Source organism: Neomonachus schauinslandi, chromosome X (assembly GCF_002201575.2).
Source record: "Neomonachus schauinslandi chromosome X, ASM220157v2, whole genome shotgun sequence".
In the NCBI taxonomy this organism is placed as follows: Eukaryota; Metazoa; Chordata; class Mammalia; order Carnivora; family Phocidae; genus Neomonachus; species Neomonachus schauinslandi.
This window is the reverse complement of record NC_058419.1, coordinates 22,697,049-22,712,394: the sequence shown is the minus strand read 5'-3', so window position 1 is coordinate 22,712,394 and position 15,346 is coordinate 22,697,049.

Sequence of the window (15,346 nt, the reverse complement as noted above, 5' to 3'; positions counted from 1 at the left end):
GGATGGGGTGACTGGGTGATAGACACTGGGGAGGGTATGTGCTCTGGTAAGCGCTGTGAATTGTGCAAGACTGTTGAATCTCAGATCTGTACCTCTGAAACAAATAATGCAATATATGTTAAGAAAAAAAAAGAAGAAGAAGGTAGCAGGAGCGGAAGAATGAAGTGGGGGAAATCGGAGGGGTAGACGAACCATGAGAGACGATGGACTCTGAAAAACAAACTGAGGGTTCTGGGGGGGGTGGGAGGATGGGTTAGCCTGGTGGTGGGTATTGAGGAGGGCACATTCTGCATGGAGCACTGGGTGTTATGCACGAACAATGAATCATGGAACACTTCATCTAAAACTAATGATGTAATGTATGGGGATTAACATAAAAATAAAAAAAAGAATATAAAATATATTATATTATATAAATGTTATAGAATATAGATTAAGAATATAAATAAATATTATATAAAAAGAAAATAAAGACCACCTTACTTACTAAAGTAAACCTAGTCCAGAAAATTTCCAAATTTTACTTTAAAAAGTTCACTAATGATAGGTACTATAATGCTATGATAAATCAACAGTAATGTCAGTAATAATTACATTTGCTTAAATACAAAAGGTCATCATTAATGAGAGCATGACAACAAAAATAAAACAAACACAATTCAGCACATTTCCATTTCCATAGCCCAAGATAAAATGACACTTCACTTTTATTTTGCAAGACATTTTATAGTTAAAACCCCTGATATGACTTCTGAATTATCATTTTAAAAAAACTTTTGACTATAGTAAAAATAATGTAATTAAACCAATATAATCCAGTCAATATCTTCTGACTTATTTTCATTCCAAAGGATGAAAAATAAAACTCTGTACATGAATAAATATTAGCAAAGTCGAGCACAAAGTTATATATGATGAAATCCAAACGTAATTAAATTTATAAATATTCTTTAGCTACAGCTTTCTTGAAGAGAGAATAATATCAACCTTGTGCTATCATTTTAGAATTTGTTTGGAGGGGCACCTAGGTGGCTCAGTCAGTTAAGCATCTGCCTTAGGCTTAGGTCATGATCCCAGGGTCTTGGGATTGAGCCCCACGTGGAGCTCCCTGCTCAGCTGGGAGCCTGCTTCTCCCTCTCCTTCTGCTTCTCCCTCCTGCTTGTGCATTCTGTCTCTCAAATAAATAAGTAAAATCTTTATAAAAATAAAAAAATAGAATTTGATTGGATAATAATTTGACTGGAAATTAAACATGTCTGATTATTTTATTATGGACCTGGAAAATGTTTATTAAAAATATGGGAAAACTATGTCTCTCTGATGAACAAAGCACATCCTTTCTATAGTGTGGTAGGCAGAATAAGTGTTCCCCCCCAAATACCCAATTCTTACTCTCTTGACCTTATAAGTAAATTAGGTATTTAAAGTTGCAGGTGGAATTAGGGTTGTTAATCAGCTGACTTTGAGAGAGGGATATTATACTGGATTATCTAAGTGGGGCAATGTAACCACAAAGGTCCTTATTTGTGAAGGTAGGGAGCTGGAAAGTCAGTCAGAGCAATATAATGTGAGGAAGATGAAACTGACCATTGCTTACTTTGAAGATGGAAAGTAAACCATGAAACAAAAAATGCAGACAGCCACCAGAAGCTGAAAAGGATAAGGAAACAGATTCTCTCTATAATGGGTTGGTGGTAGCCCCCCAAAAGATATGTATATGTAAAATCCCTGGATAATGTGGAAACTGAATGTTACCTTAATTGGAAAAAAGGAACTTTTCAAATGTAATTAAGCTAATGATCTTGAGATCATCCTGGATTATTTGAGTGAGTCCCAAGTCCATTGATAAATGCCCTTACAAAATAAAGAAACAGTGAGATTTGTGACAAACAAAAGAAGACAAAGGAGAGGAGAAATCAATTTAAGATGAAGGCAGAGACTGGAGTGATATAGAAACAAGCCAAAGAACATGTGACGGTACCAGAGAATGGAAGAAGCAAGAAAGGATTCTCTCTTAGAGCCTCCAAAGAGAGTGTTGCTTCTGACATAGGTTGCCTTTTCATTTTATTGGTAATATTTTTCTGTGCAGAAGTGTTTTAGTTTGATGTGGTTCCACTTGTTTATTTTTACTTTTGTTACCTTTACATTTATTTTTGTTGCCTTGTCATATCCAAAGTATCATTGCCAAGACCCATGCAAAGGAGTTTACCGTCTATGTATTCCTTTTGGAATCTTATGGTTTCAGATCCTACTTTGAAGTCTTCAATCCATTTTGAGTTAATTTTTGTGAATATTGTAAGATAGGAGTATGGTTCTATTCTTCTACATGTAAATATATAATTCCATTAGCACCATTTATTGAAGAATCTGTCTTTTCTTTGTTGAGTATTCTTGGCTCTCTTTTCAAATATTAGTTGACCATATATGCATGGATTTATTTCTAGGCTTTCTATTCTGTTCCATTGGTCCATGTGTTTGTTTTTAATGCTAGTATCATACTGCTTTGATTACTATAGCTGTATAATATAGTTTGAAATCAGGAAGTTTAATGCCTCACTGTTTCATTTTGAATTATTTCAATTGCTATATCTTTAAGTTCCCTAATTTTTGTTTCATTTGTAATGTCTAAACTGCATGATCCCATATAGTTATTTTTTTCACTTCATACATTGTATTTGTCATCTTTTGAAGTTTTATTTGGGTGTTTCTATATATTGCATGTATCTACTTAACACACTCAATGTTTTCCCTACTTTCTTGAACATATGGAATATAGTAATACTAATTTTAATGTCTTATATTAATTCTATCATTTCCATCCTTTCTGAGACTGTTTCTATTAAGTTGTATTTTCTCTTTTTGGTATAATATATCCCTGTTTCTATTTATGCACTGCAACTTTTTACTGAATGTTTGACACTCTGATTTTGTTTTGCTGTTGAATACTAGATACCATTGTATTCTTACAAATAGTGTTTAAGTGTTTTTGGTGTAATTATTTCACTTGGAAATAGTTTATCACTTAGGGATTTGACTTAAGCTTATTAGATAAGAACAAAGTAGGCTTTACTCTAAGAATAATTTTGCCTCCCTACTGAAACAACACCCTCTTGAGTATTTTTTCTGATGCTCCATACATTATGAGGTTTCCAACTCTGGCCTGTGGGAACAAGAATTATTCCTGAAGCTTATGTTTGCCTCCTCCTTTGACACAGCTAGATAATTATCAAATTATTCTGAACACCCAGGAAATTGATCTAAAGACTGAGAGAACACACTGCACAATTAGAGGAAGAAAAGAGGCCACATCGTGGAAGGTAGGAGGTGCAGAGAAGAAATTTGGGGGAGAAAAGAATCATGAGTGCTGTGGAGGGGAGAGAGGGAGGGAATCCTGATCATGAAGTCATGGAGAGAGGGGATAGAGAGAAAGAGAGAGAAAAAGAGAGAGAGAGAAAGCAGCACATAGGGGATTATACAAGAAAAACACTTCCCCAAAATCATTTACTGGGAAAACTAGAGGGGCTGATTATTGCAAGTTTTTACAAGTAGTGGAGCTGAAAGTCTGAAGTTTCAGAGGTCTGTGCCATCGCCAGAGTCGAGTTGTTGGTCGTAGCATAGCACTGCTCCTGTGGAGAAGGAAGGCAGAGGCCTGGGAACAGACCACACGCTCTGAGTATCCCCTGTGTCTTACTGGGAGAGACAGTTCCCCTTCTTGGAGTGCATTTGGGGGAGGTGGCACTGCCTCCTAGGGGACAAAAGAGTAAGCAGGTGTCATTGAACTGCCTTGTTCATTAGCATAGGGACAGAGATGCCTGCTAAGGGCAGCTAAACCCGAGTGCCAACTTTTTGTTGCACTTTACCATAAAATCCAAGCCTCTGTGTGGTCATATGACTGCTTTTCTGGGCTTTCCTGGGACAAACCAGTACCAATCACAGCTGAGTGAGATTCTCCTCTAGAGGATCAGTGAGGGTTCATTCCTGACTGGACCCCTAAAATCTGGAGTTTTGAAATCCAGCTGCATGTCTAGATTAAACACAAGAGTACTATACCACCAATCAGGCAGACGGCTCATATACAGACAGGGTGAAGACAGGTATCTGACAGAACCTTTGGAAATAAGAGGGGAGATTGTTGGCTCTTCTGGGATAGATTCCTGAACACAGGAAGGCATGAACTCCCCTCTCTGGGGAAGAGAATGGGCCTATGCCAATTTTACCCTTGCCCATCAGCAGGGCTGGACTTCAGTGAGCAGCATAGCATTCCAAAGTGGAGGCTTGAGTTGCTTACAACAACCTTCTCCCCTGTGCTCTCTGCAGGTGCCTTTTTTTACTAGGTCAGGTGTGATTAAGAGCCAGAGCTGTAGCAAGATCCACTCCCAGAAGACCAGCATATAACTCCTGCATGCACCAGGTCTACTGATCATAGAATGCTGCAAATCTTCAGCTCTAGTGGAAATAGGACAAGGCACAGGTTTTTCTAACACAAAAAAGACAGAGTCTTAGACAAACTGCTAAGACAGAAGAATTCATCCAAAAAGAAAGAACAAGAGGCCACAGCCTGGGAGCTAATTAAAATAGATATAAGTGAGGGGCGCCTGGGTGGCTCAGTCGTTAAGTGTCTGCCTTCTGCTCAGGTCGTGATCCCAGGGTCCTGGGATCGAGCCCCGCATCAGGCTCCCTGCTCTGAGGGAAGCCTGCTTCTCCCTCTCACACTCCCCTTGCTTGTGTTCCCTCTCTCTCTGCCTCTCTCTGTGTCAAATAAATAAATAAAATCTTTAAAAAAAATAGATATAAGTGATATGTCTGAATCAGAATTTAAAACAACAATCATAAGGATACTAGCTGGGCTTGATAAAAGCATAGAAGAAACCACAGAGACCCTTACAGCAGAGATAAAAGACTTAAAATTAGTCAGGTTGAAATAAAAAATGCTATAACCAAGATGCAAAACTGATGGGATATAATAACCACAAAAATGGAAGAAACAGAGGAATGAATAAAGGATAAAGAAGATAAAATTATGGAAAACAATGAAGCTGAGAATAAGAGGGAAAGAAAAATATTGGATCATGAATGTAGACTTAGGGAACTCTGCAACTCCATAAAGTGTAATAACATTCATATCATAGGAGTCCCAGAAGAAGAGATGGAAAAAGGGGCAGAAAGTTTACTTGAGCAAATTACAGAAGAAAACTTCCCTAATCTGGGGGAGGGAAACAGACATCCAAATACAGAAGGAACAGAAAACTCCCATTAAATCAACAAAAGCAGGCCAAAACCAAGACATATGGTAGTAAAATTTGGGGAAAAAAAATAGAGAGATAAGGAAAGAATCCTGAAGGCAGCAAGGGTAAAGAAACCCTTAACCTACAAAGGAAGACAAATCAGGTTAGCAGAGATCTATCCACAGAAATGTGGCAGGGCAGAAGACAGTGGCATGATATATTCAAAGTGTTAAATGGGAAGCATATGCAGCCAAGAATACTTTATCCAGCAAGGTTGCCATTCAGAATAGAGGAGATAAAGAATTTCCCAGACAAACAAAAACTAAAGGAGTTCGTGATCACTAAACCACCCGGCAAGAAATATTAAAGAAGACTCTGAGTGGGAAAGTAAGACTGAGAGCAACAAAGACTAAAAAGGAACAGAGAAAATCTCCAGGAATCCTGACTTTATAGGTAATACAATGGCACTAAATTTATATCCATCAATAATCACTCTCAATGTAAATGGACTAAATGCTCCAATCAAAAGACATGTGGTATCATAATGGATAGAAAACCAAGACCAATCTATATGCTGTTTACAAGGGACTGATTCTAGACCTAAATACACCTGCAGATTGAAAGTGGGGGATAGAGAACATTTCTTGTGGTAACAGAAGTCAAAAGAATACCGGAGGAGCCATATTTGTATCACACAAGCTAGATTTTAAAGCAAAGACTGTAATAAAATATGAAGAAGGGCACTATATCATAATAAAAGGATCTATCCAACAAGAAGATCTAACAAATATGTCTATGCCCACAACGTGGGAACACCGAAATATATAAATCAATAATAAACATAAAGAAACTCATTGATAATAATACAATAATAGTAGGGGATTTTAATAACCATCTTACAGCAATAGACAGATAATCTAAGCAGAAATTCAACAAGGAAACAATGGCTTTGAATGACACATTGGACCACATAGACTTAACAGATAGATTCAAAACATTTCATCCAGGGATGCCTGGGTGGTTCAGTTAATTAAGCATCTGCCCTCAGCCGAGGACATGATACTAGGGTCCTGAGATCAAGTCCTGTGTCAGGATCCCTACTCAAAGGGGAGTCTGCTTCTCCTTTTCCCTCTGCCCTCCACATGACTCATGCTCTCTCACTCTCGCTCTCTCTCTCAAATAAATAAGTAAAATCTTTCAAAAAGGACATTTCATCCTAAAGCAGCAGAATACACATTCTTTTCAAGTGCACATGGAATGTTCTCCAGAATAGATTACACACTGGGTCACAAATCAGCCCTCAACAAGTACAAAAAGATTGAGATCATACCATACATATTTTCAGACCACAATGGTATGAAACTTAAAGTCAACCAAAAGAAAAACTTTAGAAAGACCACAAATACATGTAAGTTCAAGTATATCCTACTAAATAAAGAATGGGTTAACCAGGAAATTAAAGAAGAAATAAAAAGAAAAAACACATAGAAGTAAATGAAAATGTACATGTGACAGTCCAGAACCTTTGGGATCCATCAAAGGTGGTGATATGATGGAAGTATATGGCAATATGGGCCTACCTCAAGAACCATTAAAAGTTTCAAATACAGAACCTAATCTTACACCTAAGGAGCTAGAAAAGGAACAGCAAATGAAGCCTAAAACTAGCAGAAGAAGGGAAATAATAAAAACATAGAGCAGAAATAAATGATATGGAAACAAACAAACAAAAAAAACAGTAGAAGAGATCAATGAAACTAAGAGCTGGTTCTTCAAAAGAATTAATAAAATTGATGAACCCCTAGCCAGACTTATTAAAAAGAAAAGAGAAAAGACCCAAATAAAATCACAAATGAAAAAAGAGAGATCACAACCAACACTGAAGAAATACAAACAATTATAAGAGAATATTATGAAAAATTATATGCCAACAAACTGGGAAAACTGGAGGAAATGTACAAATTCCTAGAAACATACAAACTACCTAAACTGAAACAGAAAGAAATAGAAAATTTGAATAGACCCATAACCATTAAAAAAATTTAAAAAAATAAAAATAAATAAATCAGTAATCAAAAATCTCCCAACAAACAAAAGTCCAGGGCCAGATCGCTTTTCAGGGGAATTCTACCAGATATTTAAAAAAGAGTTAAAACATATTCTTCTCAAACTGTTCCAAAAAATAGAAGGAAAACATCCAAATTCATTCTACAAGGCCAGCATTACCTTGATTCCAAAAGCAGAGAAAAACCCCTTTATAAAGGAAAAATAATGATGTAATGTATAGTGATTAACATAACAATAAAACAATTTTTAAAAAAGGAAAAATACAGGTGAACAGTATCCCTGATGAACATGGATGCAAAAATTCTTAACAAGATAACAGCAAATCCAATCCAACAGTATATTAAAAGAATTATTCACCAGGATCAAGTGGAATTTATTCCTGGACTGCAGTGGTGGTTCAATATTTGCAAGTCAATCAATGTGGTACACATTGTAAGCATAAGAACCATATGACCTTCGGGGCGCCTGGGTGGCTCAGTTGGTTAAGCGACTGCCTTCGGCTCAGGTCATGATCCTGGAGTCCTGTGATCGAGTCCCACATCAGGCTCCCTGCTCCGCAAGGAGTCTGCTTCTCCCTCTGACCCTCCTCCCTCTCATGCTGTCTGTCTCTCATTCTCTGTCTCGCAAATAAAAAAAAAAAAATCTAAAAAAAAAAAAAAGAACCATATGACCTTCTCAATAGATACAGAAAAGCATTTTACAAAATATAGCATCCATTCCTGATAAAAACCCTCAACAAGGTAGGGATAGAGAGAACATACCTCAAGATCACAAAGGCCATATATGAAAAACATACAGCTAATATCATCCTCAATGGGGAAAAACTGAGAGCTTTTCCTCTAAGGTCAGGAACAAGACAGGGATGTCCACTCTCACCATGTTATTTATCATAGTACCAGAAGAATTAGACTCAGAAATCAGACAGCAAAAAAAGAATAAAAGGAGTTCAAATCAGTAAAGAGGAAGTCGAACTTTCACTCTTTGCAGACGATAAGATGTGATACTCTACATAGAGAACCTGAAAGACCACCAAAAAATTGCTAGAACTGATACATGAATACAGCAAAGTTGCAAGATACAAAATCAAGGTATGGAAATCTGTTGCATTTCTATATACCAATAATGGAGCAACAGAAAAGGAAATCAAGTAATCAATTCAATTTACAATTGCTCCAAACAGCATAAAATACCTAGGAATAAGCTTAGCCAAAGAGGTAAAAGATCTATACCCTGAAAACTACAGAACACTTATGAAAGAAATCAGAGATAGCACAAAGAAATGAAAAAACAATCCATGCTCATGGATTGGAAGAACACATATTGTTAAAATGTCTATACTACCCAAAGCCATCTACACATTTAATGCAATCCTTATCAAAATACCACCAGCATTTTTCACAGAGCTAGAACAAACAATTCCAAAATTTGTGTGGAACCACAAGAGAACCCGAATAGTGAAAGCAATCTTGAAAAAGAAAAACAAAGCTGGAGGCATCACAATTCTGGACCCGAAGCTGTATTACAAAGCTGTAGTCTCGGGCGCCTGGGTGGCTCAGTCGTTAAGCATCTGCCTTCGGCTCAGGTCATGATCCCAGGGTCCTGGGATTGAGTCCCACATCAGGCTCCCTGCTCCGCGGGGAGCCTGCTTCTCCCTCTCCTGCTCCCCCTGCTTGTGTTTCTGTTCTCACTGTCTCTCTCTGTCATATAAATAAATAAAATCTTTAAAAAAAAAAACAAAAACAAAGCTGTAGTCTCCAAGAAAATAGAAAATTATTTTTCTAAGAATCAGAAACAGTCTTATACAGTTGTTGGGAATGCAAATTTTGTTTTATTTTGTTTTAAGATTTTATTTATCTATTTGACAGAGAGAGAGAGCAAAAGAGGGAACATAAGCAGGGGGAGTGGGAGAGGGAGAAGCAGGCTTCCCCCTGAGCAGGGAGTCCAATGTGGGCCTCGATCCTAGGACTCTGGGATCATGACCTGAGCTGAAGGCAGACACTTAATGACTGAGCCACCCAGGTGCCCCAAGGGAATGCAAATTCTATACTGGCACAAAAAAGACACATAGATCAATGGAGCAGAATAGAAAAACCAAAAATGGACTCACAGCTATAGGATCAACAAATCTTTGACAAAGCAGGAAATAATATCCAATAGAAAAAGACACTTACTTCAACAAATGGTGTTGGGAAAATTGGACAGCAACATGCAGAACGAACCTGGATAACTATCTTACACCATACACAAAAATAAATTCAAAATGGATGAATGACCTAAATCTGAGCTAGGAAGCCATAAAAATCCTAGAGGAGAACACAGGCAGAAACCTCTCTGAAATCAGCTATAGCACCTTCTTACTAGATACGTCTTCAGATAAAAGGGAAACAAAAGCAAAAATGAACTATTGGGACATCATAAAGATAAAAAGCTTCCACACAGTGAAGGAAACAATCAACAAAAGTAAGAGTCAGCCTACAGAATGGGAAAAGAATTTTGCAATGAGATATCTTTTAAAGGGTTAGTATCCAAAGTCTATAAAGAACTTATCAAACTGAATACTCAAAAACCAAATAATCCAATTAGGAAATGGGCAGAAGACATGGATAGGCATTTTTCCAAAGAAGACATCCAGATGGCTAACAGACAAATGAGAAGATGCTCAATGTCACTCATCATCAGGGACATAGAAATCAAACCACAATGAGATATCACCTCATACCTGTCAGAATGGCTAAAAATAACAACATAGGATACAACAGATATTGTTCAGGATGTGGATAAAGGGGAACAGTCTTACACAGTTAGTGGGAATGCAAACTGGTGCAACCACTCTGGAAAACAATATGGAGGTTCCTCAGAAAGTTAAAAATCAAATTATTCTATGACCCAGCAATTGCACTACTAGGTATTTAACCAAAGAATACAAAAATACTGATTCAAAGGTGCACATGCACCCTGATGTTTATTGCAGCATTATCAACAATAGTGAAATTATAGAAAGAGCCCAAATGTCCATCAACTGATGAATAGATAAAGAAGAGGTGGTATAATATATCACAATGGAATATTACTCAGACATCAAAAAAAAAATGAAATCTCACCATTTGCAATGATGTGGATAGAGGTAGAGTGTATTATGCTAAGCAAAATAATCTAGTCAGAGAAAGACTAATACCATATGATTTCATTCATATGTGGAATTTAAGAATCAAAACAGATTAACACAATAGAGGGAAAAAAAGAGGGAAGCAAACCATAATAGACTCTTTACTGTAGAGAATAAAATGATGGTTGATGGCAGAGAGATGGGCTAAATGGGTGATGGGTATTACAGAGGGCACTTGTATTGAGCACTGGGTATTATATGTAAGTGATGAATCACTAAATTCTACTCCTGAAACCAATATTACACTATATGTTAACTAACTAGAGTTTAAATAAAAATTTGAAAATAGATAAAAAAAATAAAAATGCACCAATACCCAGACATATTATTAAAAGACATAATCTAAAAACTTTAAAATAAAAGTCAGTCTCTTTAATTTGAAATTTTGTATTATTCTTAGTCATCCCTATAGGATTATCAGAATAACAAATAGTATTTTATAAATTTGAGAAAGGAAATAGACACAAGCATAATACTCTTCTTTTAAAAATTGTTTATAGCTTTAAAATTTGCTAATACTCACAGATAGTCATCAGCCATCAGTTGAATGTACTATGCAGTTGATATCAGCAGAGACACAATTTCTCACTAATGGGTGTTAATCTTGTGGTTCCTAGAGGGTTCGAGATTGCCAAGGTAAATTATGACTACATGTGTCTCAGAAAATAGAAAATTATTTTTCTAAAAATCAGCAACCAGGTCTAATAGTTATTCCCAATAAAAAGTAATCTTCAGTGGCATGGGAGTAATGATTCTAATTATTGACTTTACACTTACTGTTTCTGTTTCTAGTTAAACCTTTAAAGAAACTCCTGTTTGTCCCTCATTTATTGTCAGCATACAAATGTGTCTTCATCTAAATGAATAGAATTGTAATTGTTAAAATGTAAGCCATTATATTATTAAACAGCAGTGTCCAGGCTGACGCAATATTAAAGAGCCAGACAATTAACCATTGTACCACATAACAATACTGTGACAATGAAAAGAAAATACTACTATAATATTAAAATATTTTTTTTCTATCAGAGAACAACAGGGAACTGATTTTGCCTGACTATGCCAGTGTGTGGTTAATATGCAACTATGGAGATATAGTAAGAAGCTAGTGATGAGAACAAAATGGAGATTTTACATACTATGAATATTCATTTCACAGTAGTTTGAGAAGATTTTCCAACCAAAAAAATTTGCATACTTTAAAAATACTGTCTACTCAACTGCAGTCAGAAGGTACCTTAACGTTTATTTAATTGAAATCTCCATTGAATAATTGAAATTTCCCCCAATATAATAATAGATTTTTTCTGGCCTCTGCTTTAAAACTGCTGGTGTTACTGAAGATAGAGCCATCCAAAGTAGCTTATTCCAATTCTAATTGATAGATATTTTTTCTTTTTAAAGTATTCCTTAAAATATGTGAATTCAGCAAAATGTATATCCCACCAACAGTTTTAATTTAATTTAATTTTATTTATTTATTTTAAAGATTTTATTTATTTATTTGACAGAGAGAGAGACAGCCAAAGAGGGAACACAAGCAGGGGGAGTGGGAGAGGGAGAAGCAGGCTTCCCACGGAGCAGGGAGCCCGATGTGGGGCTAGATCCCAGGACCCTGGGATCATGACCTGAGCCGAAGGCAGATGCTTAATGACTGAGCCACCCAGGCACCCCCAGAGTTTTAATTTTAGATAAAATATAACCAGGCTTTTCAACAATATTGTGGTATAAATAAAAATTATTGATATAACTGTAAGACTTTACATACACATCTAATAATTCATTTGGTTAGTCAACTCGTCTATGAGAAAGACATTTTTGGTTTTAACATACTAAGTCTTCTTTTCATCCTAATGTTATATTCAAATTATAACTGAATACCATTAATATTCTTCTTAAGATCTGCTATATATTAGTATCATCATTATTGTTTTTGCTTTACACCTTAATTTTTTTTTATTAGTTCCAGAGGTAGAATTGAGTGATCCATCAGTTGCATGTAACACCCAGTGCTCATTATATCAAGTTGCCCCCCTTAATGCTCATCACCCAATTACCACATCCCCCCACCCACCTCCTTTCCAACAACCCTCAGTTTATTCCCTAGAGTTAATTTTATACTTTGCTTCCCTCTCTGTTTTTACCTTATTTTTTTCCTTTCCTTCCCCTATGTTCATCTGTTTTGCTTCTTAAATTCCACATATGAGTGAAATCATATGGTATTTGTCTTTCTCTGACTGAATAATTTCATTTAGCACAATACCCTCTAGTTTAGTCAACATTATTGCAAATGGCAAGGTTTCTTTCTTCTTGATAGCTGAGTAATATTCCATTGTATATATATTTACCACTTCTTTATCCATTCATCTATCGATGGACATCTGGGCTCATATTTTGGATATTGTGGACATTGCTGCTATAAACATTGGGGTGCATGTGCCCCTTCAAATCACTATGTTTGTATCTTTTGGATAAAAATCTAGTAGTGCAATTGCTGGGTTTTAGGGTAGTTCTATTTTTAACTTTTTGAGGAACCTCCATACTGTTTTCCAGAGTGGCTGCACCAGTTTGGATTCCCACCAACAGTGTAAGACAGTTACCCTTTCTCTGCATCCTTGCCAATATTTGTTGTTTCCTGACTTGCTAATTTCAGCCATTTAGACTGGTGTGAGGTAATATTTCATTGTGGTTTTGATTTGTATTTCCCTGATGCCAAGTGACATTGAGCATTTTTTCATGTGTGTTTTGGCTATTTGTATGTCTTTGGAGAAATGTCTGTTCATGTCTTCTGCCCATTTCTTTACTGGACTTATTTTTCTTTGGGTGTTGAATTTGATAAGTTATTTATAAATTTTGGATACTAGCCCTTTATCTGATAAGACATTTGCAAATAACTTCTCCCATTCTGCAGGTTGCCCTTTCATTTTGTTGACTGTTTCCTTTGCTGTGCAAAAGTTTTTATTCCGATGAAGTCCCAATAGTTCATTTTTGCTATAGTTTCCCTTGCTTCTGGGGATGTGTCTAGCAAGAAGTTGTTGCAGATGAGGTCAAAGACTTTGCTGTCTGTTTTTCTCTAGGATTCTGATGGATTCCTGTCTTACATTTAAGTCTTTAATCCACTTTGAGTTTATTTTTGTGTATGGTGTGAAGAAGTGGTTCAGTTTCATTCTTCTACATGTGGCTGTCCAATTTTCCCAACACTATTTGTTGAAGAGACTTTTTTCCAGTGGTTATTCTTTCCCACTTTGTCAAAGATTATTTGACCATAGACTTGAGGGTCCATTTCTGGGTTCTTTATTCTGTTCCATTGATCTATGTGTCTGTTTTTATGCTAGTAACATACTGTCTTGATGATCACTGCTTTATAATATAGCTTTAAGTCCAGAATTGTGATGCCTCCAGTTTTGGTTTTCTTTTTCAACATTCCTTTGGCTATTTGGGGTCTTTTGTGTTTCCATACAAGTTTTAGGGTTGTTTGCTCCAGCTCTGTGAAAAAATGTCAATGGTACTTTGATAGGGATTGCATTAAAAGTATAGATTGCTTTGGGTAGCATAGACATTTTAGCAATATCTGTTCCTTCAATCCATGAGCATGGAAAGTTTTTCCAATTTTTTTTGTGTGTGTGTGTGTCTTCCTCAATTTCATTCATAAGTGTTGTAGTTTTCAGAGTACATATTTTTTACCTCTTTGGTTAGATTTAATCCCAGGTATCTTATGGGTTTGGGTGCAATTGTAAATGGGATGGATTCCTTGATTTTTCTTTCTTCTGCCTCATTGTTAGTGTATAGAAATGCAACTGACTTCTGTGCATTGATTTTGTATCCTGTAACTTTGCTGAATCGCTGTGTCTGTTCTAACAATTTTTTAGTGGATTCTTTTGGGTTTTCTACAAGTATCATGTCATCTGCAAGGAGTGAAAGTTTGACTTCTTTGCTGATTTGGATGTCTTTTATTTCTTTTTGTTTTCTGATTGCTGAGGCTAGGACTTCCAGTACTATGTTGAACAACAGTGGTGAGTGTGGACATCCTTGTTGTCTTCCTGTCCTTAGGTGAAAAACTTTCAGGTTTATCCCCTTGAGGATGATATCCACTATGAGTTTTTTGTAGATGGCTTTTATGATATTAAAGTATTTTCCTCCTATCCCTACACTGTGGGGAGTTTTCTTCAAGAAAGGATGCTGTATTTTGTCAAATGCTTTTTCTGTATCTTCTGAGAGGATCATATCATTCTCATCCTTTCTTTTATTAATGTGATGTATCACATTGATTGATTTGCAGATGTTGACCCACCCTTGCAGCCCAAGAATAAATACCACCCAGTCATGCTGAATAATCTTTTATTTACTTTTGGATCCTATTAACTAGCATCTTGGTGAGAATTTTTGCATCTATATTCATCAGGGACATTGGTCTGTAATCCTCCTTTTTAGTGGAGTCTTTGGTTTTGGGATCAAGGTAATGCTGGCCTCATAGAATGAGTTTGGAAGTTTCCCCTCCATTTCTATTTTTTGGAAGAGTTTCAGAAGAATAGATATTACTTCTGTTTTAAATCTTTGGTAGAATTCCCCCTGGGAATTCATCTGGCTCTGGCCTCTTGTTTGTTGGCAGATTTTTTATTACAGCTTCCATTTCTATGCTGATTATGGGTCTGTTCAGGTTTTCTATTTCTTTCTGTTTCAGTTTTGGTAGTTAATGTGTTTCTAGGAATTTATCCATTTATTCCAGATTGCATAATTTGTTGGCATATGATTGCTCATTATATTCTCTTATAATTGCATTTCTTTGGTGTTGATTGTGATCTCTCCTCTTTCATTCACGATTTTATTTATTTGGGTCCTTTCTCTTATCTTTTTGATAAGTCTGGCCTGGGGTTTATCCATTTTATTA